This window comes from Nymphaea colorata, unplaced genomic scaffold (genome assembly GCF_008831285.2).
Source record: "Nymphaea colorata isolate Beijing-Zhang1983 unplaced genomic scaffold, ASM883128v2 scaffold0332, whole genome shotgun sequence".
Classification (NCBI taxonomy): Eukaryota; Viridiplantae; Streptophyta; class Magnoliopsida; order Nymphaeales; family Nymphaeaceae; genus Nymphaea; species Nymphaea colorata.
Window position 1 is genome coordinate 25 of NW_022204838.1, and position 18,014 is coordinate 18,038.

Genomic DNA, 18,014 nt, shown 5'->3' on the forward strand with positions numbered 1-18,014 from the left:
TGTCATCCTAAATATTAATCTCCACTTGCAGAAAAATAGCGGAGTCAAATCTCATTTGATGCAAGAAATGACTGAAGCAGTGGTATTTCTCTCTCGTCCATAAAAATCCGTCATGCACATGCAATTAACTGTGTCACTCCGTTAATAATGTCTGAATTAAGATTGAAATGCATGAGTCCATATTCACATGCAATCAGAGTTTAGACAATTTGAGGAGTTAAATGTTGAGGTCTCATTGACCCGGTGCGCGTAACTTCCATAAGGGCAAATTATTATGGTTCTATTACCGACCGCGAAACTATGTATTCGATTTCTTGTAAGGGACAATGAGGAGCCTAATCTTATATCATTATTTATGGTGAAATAAGAGGGAGGGACCTTGCAAAATGCGTCTCCTTCGAGCCATGTTAACGTCAACAAATAACCTGCTCGGATAACCTGATCATGAACATTATACATTAAAATGCATATTTTGTAAAGATAAAGAACGATAGATCATTATTTTGAATGGTGGAATTCTTTAAGATGGTTGTTTGGCAGTTGGCATAAAAAAAATATGCCCCATATTAAAAATATAGAGAAAATGTGAGGCTATTTTTTGAATTTGGGCAAAAAGATTGACCACATCTCGAATAAAAAAAGTTCGCGAAGAAGGCGACGGAGGAAGAAAGGTTTCTAATTTCTTCCAGGGTTCGTCGGAGGCAAGGGAGGGAGAAGAGAAGTGGGGCGAACCACGATCGGCCAGAGAAAGGGAGAGAAATCGTTTTTGCCATTGAGGATCGGTTTTCCTCTCAATGGCTGCTAGCATATTTGGACGCGCTCTCCGGCGCCAATCGACGACGCTTTTCCTAGCCCGCACCCTCTCCTCCGCCGCCGCCGCTTCTGCCCACTCCCATCCGAGCGACCCTGTTCCCGGCCGATGGCATCGGGCCCGAGATTGCCGAATCCGTCAAACGGTCGTGCCAAGAAAAGCCCTTCTGTTTGCTTTCTTGGTTACTGTAGGTTCATCGTCGCTGATTTATCCGTCGGTGATGTTTTCGCAAACAAAAATCGCAATTGAATTCCTGTTAGTCGTCTATGTACAGAATTGTTAACTTCAGAGTCTTCGTTCTTTGGCTTTTTAGAATCCTCGAAAATTTGAAGAAGAACCTTTACTCTTTCCCTGTTGGGTTCTAACAAGAGTATCCTAAAGTATTCTAGCTACTTTGGGAGCATTGATGGGGTCCTGGGGATCCCTCACTACTTGTCAGTTTGAACAACACAGTCGTCGTTCTTGAAGAATTTTTGCCGTGATCAATTTTGACACTTCTACCGCTTTTTGGTTAAGATCAGAATTCGCGTATGGTGCGTTTAGGCGGTCATAATTGGCCTGATCGATTGTCGTAAGAGAATTGATTTACATAATCAGATGGAGCTGATTCTAACGAAATTCGATCAATTAATTTCTCATGGCATGTCGGCTTCAATTTTAAGGCATAGATTATGATTTCTTACCATGCAGTGTGTGATCCCAGTTTCGGAATCTGTTGAACATTATCCAAGTGGTAGAGTTATTTGTCTGCATTGGTACTTATGAAACTGCAAACGATGAGGTTTTCTTTTAATCTTTTTGGCGCTCTTTGATTCTATTGTCCACGAATTAGTATGCTGATGATCTCGCATCACAACTTTATACGTTATCTACCTGTATCAATTTATGTTCCTTTTGATATTTTTGCACATTAGTTGAATACCACAGTTAGTTGTCACTTCTTTCTGTTAACAAAGTAGCGCATCATTTTGGAATGAGGGTGTTAGTGCAGACAATGCACTGAAAGCCACGATCCTAGTTGAGGAAATGCTTTGGCTGATTCGTGAAACATCATGGCTGATTGTTTTGCTGTTTTCTCTATCACGTATCCAGAGCATCTGGAGGACTTCTCAAGTTATCGTCTAGTTACTTAGGTGTTAGAGATTGCATGTAAATCTGATGAGGAGTTTGGTCTACCTTTTATTTTGTTAGTTCAGTGTCTTGCAACAGTTCTGTTCTGTTTTTCCTGTTAGTGCGATGATGATTAGTTGCACATGGTGTTTTACTAGAAATCTCCTAGATTGCCTATGATTTCCTAAAATTTGTCAGGAAGAACCCGTGCAAAATATCAACTAGCACGTGTTCATGTGTATACCAGGAATTTTTTTTTGTGGGAGTGGCCTGACCTTTTGGGTAAATCTAAGAATAATTTGTGGAATAAATGAATAAAAGCATTTTTAAATGAAATTATTAACTTTCATTGCTGCAGTTGTATTTTTTCCAGGTATTTGGAAGGTGCTGTGAAATTTGTTTTCAGATTAAAGGATTCTAGTATCTAGACTGAGATATTTCATATTTGATCATGCCATCACATCAGTCCCATTCCTTATTGCATGAGTTATCTTTCCAATGATTTGCGGTGGATTTCTGAGTTTTCACCATAAAGATTGTAGCTATGTGGATGGATTACTTGATTGACCTGGGATTAGTTTTCACTATTTTAGGTGTTTAATGCTGCTGAAGTGCCCATTGAATGGGGAAGAACATTTTGTGGGTGTCCAAGTTGACCCTAGGACACAAAGTTTTTTGACTTGGGAAGTTTAGAATCTGTGAGAAGGAATGGTGTTGGCTTAAAAGGGCCAATGGCTACACCGATTGCAAAGGGCCATAGATCATTGAATCTTACCTTGCGGAAAGAACTTGGTCTCTATGCCAATGTCAGACCTTGCTACAGCCTCCCTGGCTACAAAACCCGATATGATAATGTTGATCTTGTGACAATTCGTGAGAACACGGAAGGCGAGTACAGTGGCCTGGAGCATCAGGTAATTTTGTTGAGCAATGGCTGTCTCTTGTCTTCTCTTGCCCTCTTTTTCGAGCTTTTCAGTTAGTTTTTTTGTTTTGTAATCAGGTTGTTAGAGGAGTTGTTGAAAGTATCAAAATCATTACCAGACAAGCTAGTCTGAGAGTAGCAGATATGCTTTCCACTATGCTAAAACCCATGGAAGAAAAAAGTTTCTGCCATACACAAAGCCAACATTATGAGGAAGACTGATGGAACTTTTTCTCAAGGTACATTTATACTTGCTTTCCATTTCCGAGATGATGATTTCTCTTCTTTGATCTCACTTAGCTTTCCATTCTCTTTCGGTTGCAGGTGCTGCCGAGCAGGTAGCAGAAAAGTATCCAGAGATCAATTATGAGGAAGTCATCATTGATAATTGCTGTATGATGGGTACGCTATATGTTGTTACTAATTCTATGATGATGAGAACAAAAATGTTCACACGCTATTTATATACTGCATATTTGCTTATTTTTCATAAGCCATCTCTTAGTTTCTTACAATTGTATTTCCAATTTGTCAAATTTGCATTGTACCTTAGTTACTCTGAGTTGAGCGGACACTTTCATTGTGTGTTTTAAAATAAACATTAATCCAGTGATCTGTATGTTCAGCTTGTGAGAAATCCTTCTTTTTGATGTGTTGGTGATGCCAAACCTTTATGGAGACATTATCAGTGATCTTTGTGCTGGATTGATTGGAGGATTGGGTTTGACGCCAAGGTACATATTTTTCAACATTATCTGCTCCAGAGTTGCAAATACCAGTCTCATTTGTTTCTTTTTCAGCTGTAATATGGTGAGGGTGGTATTGCACTGGCTGAAGCTGTGCATGGTTCAGCTCCTGACATTGCTGGCAAGGTGAGAACTCTGTAGATGTACATGCCTATGTATTAGCCAGTTTCATCTCATCACATTGGTTTTTGTGTCTCGCTGTTGCTACATTTCAAATCTCTGCAGAATTAGTTCTTGACTTAGGCTGCCTTAGGCTGTCCATGACACCTCACATATTCTGAAGTTGTTTCGCAAGATCAAGTGATTTAATTTGTGTATGTCTTATCTTCACCTCCGATTTGAATACATTCATAGAGGACCATGTCCAATGTATTGAGTTTAGGAGTACTGCAGCTCGCACAGCTGTTCATAATCGAGTCATTTTAATGTTATCAAGGAATCTTGCAGCTTTTAGTAAAATTTCAGTTACCCCGTTGGTGTTAGTCTGCCCACTTGTCAGTTGTCACCTTTTGGTCTTCTCAAAGTTTTGGCATAATTTTTGTGACGTTATGAAGAAGACATAATTATCATTTTGTTTGTTTGCTTGGACGAGTGCAGAACCTTGCAAATCCTACAGCCTACTCTTGAGTTCAGTATCCATGTTGCGGCATTTGGGTCTCAATGATAAAGCGACAGAATTCATGAAGCCATCCTCAGGACCATTGCAGATGGAAATCACAGGACTCGTGATCTTGGGGGCACTGCAACAACATCCGAATTCACAGAGGCAGTTTGCAACAACCTTTGAGAGCTCACAAAAATGGTCAGAATGGCTGGTTTTTTTTTTTGAATAATTTGGCCCAGCCAACTTCTCTCATTCTAGACTTCTAGTGGATATGGGCTTGCGGGAACGATGTCCTTGAGGGTTAATAAGATTGCATGCCCAGTAATTTCTTTTATGCTGTAATGACCCATTTTGCTACCCTCACTTTTTTTTCTTCTTTTAAATTTATTTTGATGCTTGGAGATCAATCTTATCCAACAAACCATTGGGCTGGTGATCTCTATTGTGATATTATTACTGAATTATTGGGTCAGATATATTTTGTTCACCTTCCTTCTACCTGTCTAGATAGTTTTCCACTGCCTACAGAGAATAAAAATTATTGGTTGCATGGCACATATCGCTAACAAATTTTCGTCTTCTAATGGATGCCGTGGCCATAAGATCTTGTCCATATTTGGTTTGCAGGGAAGTTGCTTCAACTTGTAAAACAGGCTCATTGGGTTAAAGATGAATAATATGTCCTAGGAAGTAAAGAAACGTGTTCTATTTTACAAACTTAACTTAAAAGTGCTCATTTTTTTGCTTACAGAGTTCGGGTTCGATTACCTATTGAATTCTTTCGCCCAAGCCTTACAGGAAAAAGTTCTTCCGGAAATGTCGATGACACTCTTGATTCTCACGTGTAAATTTGACTCCGGATATGAAGGAACGGTAATTAAGTGGGTTGGTGTAATTGCACGTTTTAAACATCGTGCAGTACTTCCCTTTGCAAATGGTAAGAAACATGTGGTGAAAGTCGAAAACAAAATCAGTTTCTGGCCTCTTCACTTCGACGCATTGGCACGCCATAGTTTTAGGTGAAACTTTCAAAAGGAGGCCTTTCCAATTCGGTTTTTGAAACCGAGACGCCTTTCCACCCAGTTCTTAAACCGGAGATGTCTCCTCGACCCGGTTCTTGAAACCGATACGCTCCCCGACCCGGTTCTTGAAACTGAGTTGTCTCCCAACCTGGTTCTTGAAACCGGAGATGCCTCCCTGACCCGGTTCTTGAAACCGATACGTTTTCTCCAACCCGGTTCTTGAATGGAGATGCCTTCCCAACCCGTTCTAGAAACCGAGTTGTCTCTCCACGGGTTTTTGAAACCAATACACCTCCAACCCGGTTCTTGAAACCAAGATGCTTCCCCAACCCAGTTCTTGAAACCGAGTTGTCTCCCGACCCGGTTCTTGAAACGAGATGTCTCTCCAACCCAATTCTTGAAACCGAGACACCTACCCAAACACCGGTCAAATACCGATTCATAAACTTGTTCCACAATAATTATCGGTAACTCATTAATTAATGAATAAAAAATAAAGCACTGGATCGGATTTATTTTCTCGCTTTGGGTGACGATTTAGCCGCGATGATTTAATATTTTGTATTTGCGTCTTCGGAATTTGAAGTTATGTACAAAAGTTATAAAAAAAGTTCAAGAAACAAACTTCTCAACCGTTACCGTTTAAGAAGGCTTTCCTTTTCCTGCCGAGTTTGGAAAGCCTCTCTCGCTCTCTCTTGACGGGAGCGAGGCCGAATCGTCGATGGGGCGGACGATGGAGGAAGATGCAGATTGGGTGCGTGGGTTGTCGCAGTTCATCCTTCAGAATTCGCTACTTGCCTCTGGTGGTGGAGTAAGACTGTAAGTTTCCTCCCTCTTCCATTCGCTCTTTCTGTTTTTTCTGTGCTTCATTTGCTCTTTCTGCTCTCATCATCATTTGCTCTTTCTGTTCTCTGCTCTCATCATGGTTTGGCAAAAATTTTGTCCCACAGAAACAATGATCGCTATGACTCGAAGGGAAATACGCCACGAAATTTTTGGAGGAGACGGGAGAGAGTGAGGGCTTCGAGAGTGTTTTGCAAAGGGATTGGGAGAGATTGTTGTCATCCTCCAAAACCGCCACGTCTTTGCGCATCTCGTCCTCTGCTGGGTCAACTTCCTCAACCTCATCACCACCGGAAGAAAGCGAGAGACGAAGTCACCTTTCTGATTTCTTCCAGGGTTCGTCGGAGGCGAGAGAAGGAGAAGAGAAGTGGGGAGAACCACGATCGGCCAGAGAGAGGGAGAGAGGATCTTTTTTGCCATTGAGGATCGGTTTTCCTCTCAATGGCTGCTAGCATATTTGGACGCGCTCTCCGGCGCCAATCGACGACGCTTTTCCTAGCCCGCACCCTCTCCTCCACCGCCGCCGCTTCTGCTACCGCTCCCATCCGCGCGACCCTGTTTCCCGGCGATGGCATCGGGCCCGAGATTGCCGAATCCGTCAAACAGGTCCGTGCCCAAGAAAAGCCCCTCTGTTTGCTTTCTTGGTTTACTGTAGGTCTCATCGTCGCTGTTATATTCCGTCGGCGATGTTTTCGCAACGAAAAATCGCAATTGAATTCCTGTTAGTCGTCTATGTACAGAATTGTTAGCTTCAGAGTCTTCGTTTCTTGGCTTTTTAGAATCCTCGAAAATTTGAAGAAGAACTCTTTACTCTTTCCCTGTTGGGTTCCTAACAAGAGTATCCTAAAGTATTCTAGCTACTTGGGAGCACTGATGGGGATTCCTCACTACTTGTCAGTTTGAACAACCACCGTCGTCATTCTTGAAGAATTTTTGCGGTGATAAATTTTGACACTTCCTACCGCTTTTTGGTTAAGATCAAGGAATCGCGTATGGTGCGTTTAGGCGGTCATAATTGGCCTGATCGATTGTCGCGGAGAATTGATTTACATAATCGGATGGAGCTGATTCTAACGAAATTCGATCAATTAATTTCTCATGCCATGTCGGCTTCAAATTTTATGTCATAAGTTATGATTTCGTACCATACAGTGTGTGATCCCAATCTCGGAATCTGTTGAACATTATCCAAGTGGTAGAGTTATTTGTCTGCCTCGGTACCTATTAAACTGCAAACGATGAGATTTTCTTTTAATTTTTTTGGCGCTCTTTCATTATATTGTCCACAATTAGTATGCTGATGATCTTGCATCACAACTTTATAAGTTATCTACCTGTATCCAGTTATGTTCCTTTTGATATTTTTTGCACATTAGTTAGATACCACAGTTAGTTGTCACCTCTGTCTGTTAACGAAGTATCGCATCATTTTGGAACGAGGGTGTTATTGCAGACAATACACTGAAGGCCCACGATCCTAGTTGAGGAAATGCTTCGGCAGATTGGTGAAACATCATGGCTGATTGCTTTTGCTGTTTTCTCTATCACGTATCCAGAGCATCTGGAGGGCTTCTCAAGTTATTGTCTAGTTACTTAGGTGTTAGAGAGTGCATGTAAATTGTGATGAGGAGTTTGGTCTACCTCTTATGTTGTTAGTTCGGTGCCTTGCAACAGTTCTTGTTCTGTTTTTTCCTGTTAGTGCGATGATGATTAGTTGCACATGGTGTTTTACTAGAAAACTCGTAGATTGCCTATGATTTCCTAAAGTTTTATCAGGAAGAACCCGTGCAAAATATCGACTAGCACTTGTTCATGTGTATACCAGGAAATTTTTTTGTGGGAGTGCCTGACCTTTTTAGGCAACTCTGAGAATAATTTTTGGAATAAATGATGAAAAGCATTTTTAGATGAAATTATTTACTTTCATTGCTGGAGTTGTATTTTTTTCCAGGTATTTGGTAGGTGCTGTGAAATTTGTTTTCAGATGAAAGGATTCTAGTATCTAGACTGAGATATTTCATATTTGACGTGCCATCACATCAGTCCGATTCCTTATCGCATGAGTTATCTTTCCAATGATTTGCGGTGGATTTCTGAGTTTTCACCATAAAGATTGTAGCTATGTGCATGGATTACTTGATTGACCTGGGATTAGTTTTCACTATTTTAGGTGTTTAATGCTGCTGAAGTGCCCATTGAATGGGAAGAACATTTTGTGGGTGACCAAGTTGACCCTAGGACACAAAGTTTTTTTACTTGGGAAAGTTTAGAATCTGTGAGGAGGAATGGTGTTGGCTTAAAAGGGCCAATGCCTACACGGATTGCAAAGGGCCATAGATCATTGAATCTTGCCCTGCGGAAAGAACTTGGTCTCTATGCCAATGTCAGATCTTGCTACAGTTCACGCATCTCGTCCTCCGTTGGGCCAACTTCCTCAACCTCATCACCACTGGTGGCAACATCTCATCGCACCACGACGTTTCCAGGTTCATGGTTTGGGGAATCATTCCTAATATCCGCATAAGCACAAGCGCATGTTAAGGTGAGCAATTTTTTCTATAAGAAACCTAATTTCCTATTTTCATCCAATCTCTCCCCATTTTGTTATCTCTCGCTCCCTACTTCGCAGGAGTTTTCCAGATCTCTATCTCTCCCTGCTTTTCCAGTACGTTCTCTCAATCTCCATTAATGTTCAATCTCCTCTTTGGTCTCTCGATCTCGATCTGTCCCTTTCTTTATTTTTTATCTACTGATTGGCGTGTGCACCTCTCTCACTCTCCCGCTCCCTCTCTCCCTCGATTGGCCATTCTGACTGTTTTTCTCTTGATCTGTGTCCCTTGATCTTGAACTCTAGTTTACTCTCGATCTATCAACATTGTTGTCGCTACTTGCTTCACTTGCTCGCTGTTTGCCCTAAGCATAGGAGAAATTTCATTTCCCGGGCTGATTGAGCGAAATTGCAAGTTCATTGATCATTCTTGGTTGCGTCACTTTCTCACCGTCTGCCCTAAGCATAGGAGTCTCCTATTTTGTTATTTCAGTGGACTTGGTCTGTTTGAAGCTTGCAAAAAGTTGTGGGCGGATCTTGAAGATGCTGGTCTTGCTGTGAAGAAGGAATCATCTACATCAAGAGTACCAAGATCATAACGTGGTGGGGAGGTCAGGAATTTTCTCTCCATATGTATCATAACACAATTGGTTTTTGGCAAAACAATCTAGTCAAACTAAATGGAGCATTTGTACGTTATAGGTGATAGAGCCACTTGTTGGTAAGCAGTTGTTTGTAGTCATGGGGCCTTAGGGCACTGGAAAAGGGAAACAAACCCATCATTCTTGAGAGGTTTGAAAAGGTACACGTGGTATGTGAGGTTCTTTTTTTCCCAAAATGAAGTTAATATTCTATAATATGTTGCTGAAGGTCCTTCACGTTTATCATGTGTCTATTCTGTGTTTTGTTTGGAGAACCTTGCTTTCATTCATCTGATTGATGATCAACTTAGACTGCCCTCATTTATTTGCAGATGTTTTGTGTAGTTTTGGCTTGTTTGTTTCTGATCTAGTGCTTATCTCTATTCCATGCTTGAAAATACTGTTGATTGTTGTACAGTTCTTTACTGCTTCTTATTGCCATTCATATGACAATTAATTTTTAAATCCATAGCTTCCGTTGTCTAGGCAGATTACAACAGCTATTCATAAATGGCTTTTCTAGTTTTCAGATATACTACCCAGCTGTAACAGTAGTTGCCTTTATAAATATGATAATATCCCTCTACCATGAGCATTCAAATTTAAGATCTTGTTCTGTATTTTAGATATTTCCTTTTCAATGAAAGATAAAGGCAAAACATGAGTAAGAAATCCTTGGGTAATGTTGAATTACTATATGGAGATGCATAAAGAGTTTTTGAAAATATACTTTGCCATAGGTAAAATGAACCAATATGGAAATACTATAACCAATTTTCTACAAGAAGAGGGGGAGTAACCCCATGAGATGTGGGAACTACTCAAGGATCTTATGTGGCTACGTCCCACCATCAATTCCAAAATAACAATTGGTGCAATATTTTTTATGATAAGTTGACTCATAAGCATAGGCAAATGGTTGATGGAGCATCAGGGGGGGCATTCATGATGAGAAGTGATGAAGAAGAATCAATTTTGTTTGAGACTTAATAACTATTCTATGCATCCTGCCTCATTATCTATGCAAGAGAGAGCGCCATATATGTCTTTGGGAGCACTCAAGAGATGAGGAATATCTGAGGTATCATCATGTTCTATTATTGGTGCAAAAGGATGAATCAAATTGGAGATTAGTTGGAGCATGTATTGAACACTTATTCAAGCAGGGAACGAGATATACTCATTCAACTCAGTGTCTTATATACATTGCAGTTTTAAGAGTATTGTCAAAAACTAGTACAAGCAGAGAAAGGTTGGTAGGCCATGTAATGTCTCATAATTCAACACCTACAACCCTAGACAGCATAATCACTCTAACCTTTTGCAGTGAATCTACAAAATGTTACACCTATCCATTAGGTAGCGTTTGATGGCCAGAAATATGTTTCTGGAAAGAAGTTTCCAAAAATTTATTTCTGGAATTGGTTTTTGAGAATAAAATTCTACATTTCCAAAACTATGTTGTGTTTGTTAACTTGGAATTATTTTTCTGAAAACAAATTTCTGCGTTTGATGGCGTGGGAGGAAGAATCGGTGGAAATGGGAAAGCCTCCTTCCCTTCTTCCGCCTCCGCCTCCTTCCCTTTCTTCCTCCTCCCTCCTTCCTCCTTCCCTTCTTCCTCCTCCCCCTTCCCTTCTTCTCCTCCCTCCTTCCCTTCTTCCCCCTCCCCCTCCTTCCTCCTCCCTCCTTCCACGATCCCTCCTTCCCCTTCTTCTGCCTCCGCCTCCTTCCCTTCTTCCCTTTCTTCCTCCTCCTTTCCTCCTCCTCCCTCCTTCCCTTCTTCCGCCTCCGCCTCCTTCCCTCCTCCCTCCTTCCACTATCGTGCCCAATCCCTCCTCCTCCTTCCACGATCCCTCCTTCCCATTTCCTCCTCCCTCCTTCCCCTTTCCTCCTCCCTCCTTCCGGCTCCTTCCCTTTCTTCCTCCTCCCTCCTTCCCCTTTCCTCCTCCCTCCTTCCTTTCTTCCTCGATGAACCCTCTACAACAATAAAGGAAACAGTCCCCGTAAGACCTGGGAATTGCTCAAGGATGTCGATGAAGCAACGTCTCCTCCATCAAGTTAAAAATCTCAATTAGATGCAATTGAAGTAAGTGGCCGACTAATAGATACAACCAATGCACGGCCAACTTGATGCATCTCTGTAATGGTCAGTTTTTAGAAGTTTATGTGTGATCATCTCGTTAGAAGCGCAAAGATCTGATGAAACCTTTACAACAAAAGAGGAAACAGTTCCGTGAGACCTCGGAACTGCTCAAGGAACTTGATAAAGCTATGTCCCTATCATCAAGTTGAAAATGTCAATTAGATGCAATTGAGATAACTGGCTGACTCATAGACACAACCAATGCATGGCCAATTTGATGCATCGGTATAATGGTCAGTTTTAGAAGATTATGTGTGATCATCTAATTACGCTTACAAAAGATGCGATGAACCCTCTACAACAAGTGGGGAAACAGTCCCGTGAGACCTGGGAACTGCTGAAGGCTCTTGATGAAACAACGTCCCCTTTATCATGTTAAAAATGTCAATTAGATGCAATTGAGAGAAACGACTGATTAATAGACACAACCGATGCATAACGAACTTAATGCATCGGTATAATGGTTAGTTTGAGTAGTTTATGTGTGATCATCTTATTATGAGTGCAAAAGATGTGACGAACCCTCTACAACAAGAGGGAAAGCAGTCTCGTGAGACCTAGGAACTGCTCAAGGAACTTGATCAAGCTACGCCCCTACCATTAAGTTGAAAATGACAATTAGATGCAATTGAGATAACTGGCTCACTCATAGACACAACCAATGCATGGCCAACATGATGCATTTGTATAATAGTTAATTTGAGGAGTTTATGTGTAATCATCTAATTATGATTGCAAAAGATGCGATGAACCCTCTATAACAAGAGAGGAAACAGTCCCGTGAGACATGGGAACTGCTCAAAGAACTTGATGAAGCTCTGTCCCTACCATGAAATTGAAAATGTCAATTAGATGCTGGTTGACTGTTAGACACAACCAATGCATGACCAACATGATGCATCGGTATAATGTTCAGTTTTAAGAATTTATGTGTGACCATTTAACTATGAGCGCAAAAGATGCGATGAACCCTGTACAACAGAAGGGGAAACATTCCCGCGAGACTTGGGAATTGCTATAAGAACTTGCTGAAGCAGTGACCCTACCACGAAATTGAAAATATAAATTAGATGTAATTAAAATAGCTTGCTGACTCATAGACACAACCAATGCATGGCCAACTTGATGCATTGGTATGATAGTCACTTTTAGGAGTTTATGTGTGATATCTCATTAGGAGCATAAAAGATCCGATGAACCTTCTACAACAGGAGAGGAAACAGTCCCGTGAGACCTGGGAACTGTTCAAGGAACTTGATGAAGCAATGCCCCAACCATCAAGTTGAAAATGTTAATTAGATGCAATTGAAATAAAAGGTCGACTAGTAGACACAACCAATGCGTGACCAACTTGATGCATCAGTATAATGGTCAATTTTAAGAGTTTGTGTGATCATCTATATATGAACGCAAAAGTGGCGATGAACCCTCTACAACAATAGATGAAACAGTCCTCGTAAGACCTGGGAATTGCTCAAGGATGTTGATGAAGCAACGTCTCCTCCATCAAGTTAAAAATCTCAATTAGATGCAATTGAAGTAAGTGGCCGACTAATAGATACAACCAATGCACGGCCAACTTGATGCATCTCTGTAATGGTCAGTTTTAGAAGTTTATGTGTGATCATCTCGTTAGAAGTGCAAAGATCTGATGAAACCTTTACAACAAAAGAGGAAACAGTTCCGTGAGACCTCGGAACTGCTCAAGGAACTTGATAAAGCTATGTCCCTATCATCAAGTTGAAAATGTCAATTAGATGCAATTGAGATAACTGATTGACTCATAGACACAACCAATGCATGGCCAATTTGATGCATCGGTATAATGGTCAGTTTTAGAAGATTATGTGTGATCATCTTATTACGCTTACAAAAGATGCGATGAACCCTCTACAACAAGTGGGGAAACAGTCCCGTGAGACCTGGGAACTGCTGAAGGCTCTTGATGAAACAACGTCCCCTTTATCATGTTAAAAATGTCAATTAGATGCAATTGAGAGAAACGACTGACTAATAGACACAACCGATGCATAACGAACTTAATACATCGGTATATTGGTCAGTTTGAGTAGTTTATTTTATGTGTGATCATCTTATTATGAGTGCAAAAGATGTGACGAACCCTCTACAACAAGAGGGGAAGCAGTCTCGTGAGACCTAGGAACTGCTCAAGGAACTTGATCAAGCTATGCCCCTACCATTAAGTTGAAAATGACAATTAGATGCAATTGAGATAATAGGCTCACTGATAGACACAACCAATGCATGACCAACTTGATGCATCGGTATAATGGTCTGTTTGAGGAGTTTTTGTGTGATCATTTACTTATGATTGCAAAAGATGCGATGAACCCTCTACAACAAGAGAGGAAACATTCCCGTGAGACCTGGGAATTGTTCAAGCTTCTTGATGAAGCAACGTCCCTTCCATCAAGTTAAAATTGTCAACTAGATGCAATTGAAATAATTGGCGGACTAATGGACACAACCAATGCATGGCCAACATGATGCATTTGTATAATGGTTAATTTGAGGAGTTTATGTGTAATCATCTAATTATGATTGCAAAAGATGCGATGAACCCTCTATAACAAGAGAGGAAACAGTCCCGTGAGACTTGGGAACTGCTCAAAGAACTTGATGAAGCTCTGTCCCTACCATGAAATTGAAAATGTCAATTAGATGCTGGTTGACTGTTAGACACAACCAATGCATGACCAACATGATGCATCGGTATAATGGTCAGTTTTAAGAATTTATGTGTGATCATTTAACTATGAGCGCAAAAGATGCGATGAACCCTGTACAACAGAAGGGAAAACATTCCCGCGAGACCTGGGAATTGCTATAAGAACTTGCTGAAGCAGTGACCCTACCACGAAATTGAAAATATAAATTAGATGTAATTGAAATAGCTTGCTGACTCATAGACACAACCAATGCATGGCCAACTTGATGCATTGGTATAATAGTCACTTTTAGGAGTTTATGTGTGATATCTCATTAGGAGCATAAAAGATCCGATGAACCTTCTACAACAAGAGAGGAAACAGTCCCTTGAGACCTGGGAACTGTTCAAGGAATTTGATGAAGGAATGCCCCAACCATCAAGTTGAAAATGTTAATTAGATGCAATTGAAATAAAAGGTCGACTAGTAGACACAACCAATGCGTGACCAACTTGATGCATCGGTATAATGGTCAACTTTAGGAGTTTGTGTGATCATCTAAATATGAACGCAAAAGTGGCGATGAACCCTCTACAACAATAGAGGAAACAGTCCCCGTAAGACCTGGGAATTGCTCAAGGATGTTGATGAAGCAACGTCTCCTCCATCAAGTTAAAAATCTCAATTAGATGCAATTGAAATAAGTGGCCGACTAATTGATACAACCAATGCACGGCCAACTTGATGCATCTGTGTAATGGTCAGTTTTAGAAGTTTATGTGTGATCATCTCGTTAGAAGCGCAAAGATCTGATGAAACCTTTACAAGAAAAGAGGAAACAGTTTCGTGAGACCTCGAAACTGCTCAAGGAACTTGATAAAGCTATGTCTCTATCATCAAGTTGAAAATGTCAATTAGATGCAATTGAGATAACTGGCTTACTCATAGACACAACCAATGCTTGGCCAATTTGATGCATCGGTATAATAGTCAGTTTTAGAAGAATATGTGTGATCATCTAATTACGCTTACAAAAGATTCGATGAACCCTCTACAACAAGTGGGGAAACAGTCCCGTAAGACCTGGGAACTGCTGAAGGCTCTTGATGAAACAACGTCCCCTTTATCATGTTAAAAATGTCAATTAGATGCAATTGAGAGAAACGACTGATTAATAGACACAACCGATGCATAACGAACTTAATGCATCGGTATAATTGTCAGTTTGAGTAGTTTATGTGTGATCATCTTATTATGAGCGCAAAAGATGTGACGAACCCTCTACAACAAGAGGGAAAGCAGTCTCGTGAGACCTAGGAATTGCTCAAGGAACTTGATCAAGCTACGCCCCTACCATTAAGTTGAAAATGACAATTAGATGCAATTGAGATAACTGGCTCACTGATTGACACAACCAATGCATGGCCAACTTGATGCATTGGTATGATGGTCTGTTTGAGGAGTTTTTGTGTGATCATTTACTTATGATTGCAAAAGATGCGATGAACCCTCTACAACAAGAGAGGAAACATTCCCGTGAGACCTGGGAATTGTTCAAGCTTCTTGATGAAGCAACGTCCCTTCCATCAAGTTAAAATTGTCAACTAGATGCAATTGAAATAATTGGCGGACTAATGGACACAACCAATGCATGGCCAACATGATGCATTTGTATAATGGTTAATTTGAGGAGTTTATGTGTAATCATCTAATTATGATTGCAAAAGATGCGATGAACCCTCTATAACAAGAGAGGAAACAGTCCCGTGAGACCTGGGAACTGCTCAAAGAACTTGATGAAGCTCTGTCCCTACCATGAAATTGAAAATGTCAATTAGATGCTGGTTGACTAGTAGACACAACCAATGCATGACCAACATGATGCATCGGTATAATGGTCAGTTTTAAGAATTTATGTGTGGTCATTTAACTATGAGCGCAAAAGATGCGATGAACCCTGTACAACAGAAGGGGAAACATTCCCGCGAGACCTGGGAGTTGCTATAAGAACTTGCTGAAGCAGTGACCCTACCACGAAATTGAAAATATAAATTAGATGTAATTGAAATAGCTTGCTGACTCATAGACACAACCAATGCATGGCCAACTTAATGCATTGGTATAATAGTCACTTTTAGGAGTTTATGTGTGATATCTCATTAGGAGCATAAAAGATCCGATGAACCTTCTACAACAAGAGAGGAAACAGTCCCTTGAGACCTGGGAACTGTTCAAGGAACTTGATGAAGCAATGCCCCAACCATCAAGTTGAAAATGTTAATTAGATGCAATTGAAATAAAAGGTCGACTAGTAGACACAACCAATGCGTGACCAACTTGATGCATTGGTATAATGGTCAATTTTAGGAGTTTGTGTGATCATCTAAATATGAACGCAAAAGTGGCGATGAACCCTCTACAACAATAGAGGAAACAGTCCCCGTAAGACCTGGGAATTGCTCAAGGATGTTGATGAAGCAACGTCTCCTCCATCAAGTTAAAAATCTCAATTAGATGCAATTGAAATAAGTGGCCGACTAATAGATACAACCAATGCACGGCCAACTTGATGCATCTGTGTAATGGTCAGTTTTAGAAGTTTATGTGTGATCATCTCGTTAGAAGCGCAAAGATCTGATGGAACCTTTACAAGAAAAGAGGAAACAGTTTCGTGAGACCTCGAACTGCTCAAGGAACTTGATAAAGCTATGTCGCTATCATCAAGTTGAAAATGTCAATTAGATGCAATTGAGATAACTGACTTACTCATAGACACAACCAATGCTTGGCCAATTTGATGCATCGGTATAATGGTCAGTTTTAGAAGAATATGTGTGATCATCTAATTACGCTTACAAAAGATTCGATGAACCCTCTACAACAAGTGGGAAACAGTCCCGTGAGACCTGGGAACTGCTGAAGGCTCTTGATGAAACAACGTCCCCTTTATCATGTTAAAATGTCAATTAGATGCAATTGAGAGAAACGACTGACTAATAGACACAACCGATGCATAACGAACTTAATGCATCGGTATAATGGTCAGTTTGAGTCGTTTATTTTATGTGTGATCATCTTATTGTGAGCGCAAAAGATGTGACGAACCCTCTACAAGAAGAGGGGAAGCAGTCTCGTGAGACCTAGGAACTGCTCAGGGAACTTGATCAAGCTACGCCCTACCATTAAGTTGAAAATGACAATTAGATGCAATTGGGATAACAATAGACACAACCAATGCATGACCAACTTGATGCATCGGTATAAATGGTCTGTTTGAGGAGTTTTTGTGTGATCATTTACTTATGATTGCAAAAGATGCGATGAACCCTCTACAACAAGAGAGGAAACATTCCGTGAGACCTGGGAATTGTTCAAGCTTCTTGATGAAGCAACGTCCTTCCATCAAGTTAAAATTGTCAACTAGATGCAATTGAAATAATTGGCGGACTAATAGACACAACCAATGCATGGTCAAGATGATGCATTTGTATAATGGTTAATTTGAGGAGTTTATGTGTAATCATCTAATTATGATTGCAAAAGATGCGATGAACCCTCTATAACAAGAGAGGAAACAGTCCCGTGAGACCTGGGAACTGCTCAAAGAACTTGATGAAGCTCTGTCCCTGCCATGAAATTGAAAATGTCAATTAGATGCTGGTTGACTGTTAGACACAACCAATGCATGACCAACATGATGCATCAGTATAATGGTCAGTTTTAAGAATTTATGTGTGATCATTTAACTATGAGCGCAAAAGATGCGATGAACCCTGTACAACAGAAGGGGAAACATTCCCGCGAGACCTGGGAATTGCTATAAGAACTTGCTGAAGCAGTGACCCTACCACGAAATTGAAAATATAAATTAGATGTAATTGAAATAGCTTGCTGACTCATGGACACAACCAATGCATGGCCACTTGATGCATTGGTATAATAGTCACTTTTAGGA

General features: G+C 40.6%; 1 long non-coding RNA gene and 1 pseudogene across 1 annotated transcript; both read left to right on the forward strand.

The window, feature by feature from the left end:
* Positions 1–655: 655 nt before the first annotated feature.
* Positions 656–4,657, forward strand: LOC116244813 (isocitrate dehydrogenase [NAD] catalytic subunit 5, mitochondrial-like; annotated as a pseudogene).
* Positions 4,658–6,194: 1,537 nt separating this feature from the next.
* LOC116244814 (uncharacterized) lies at positions 6,195–9,917 on the forward strand. The gene is made up of 4 exons (XR_004170296.2): positions 6,195–6,664; positions 8,229–8,600; positions 9,100–9,217; positions 9,309–9,917. It is a non-coding gene; the product is annotated as an uncharacterized LOC116244814 (long non-coding RNA).
* The last annotated feature ends 8,097 nt before the right edge of the window (positions 9,918–18,014 follow it).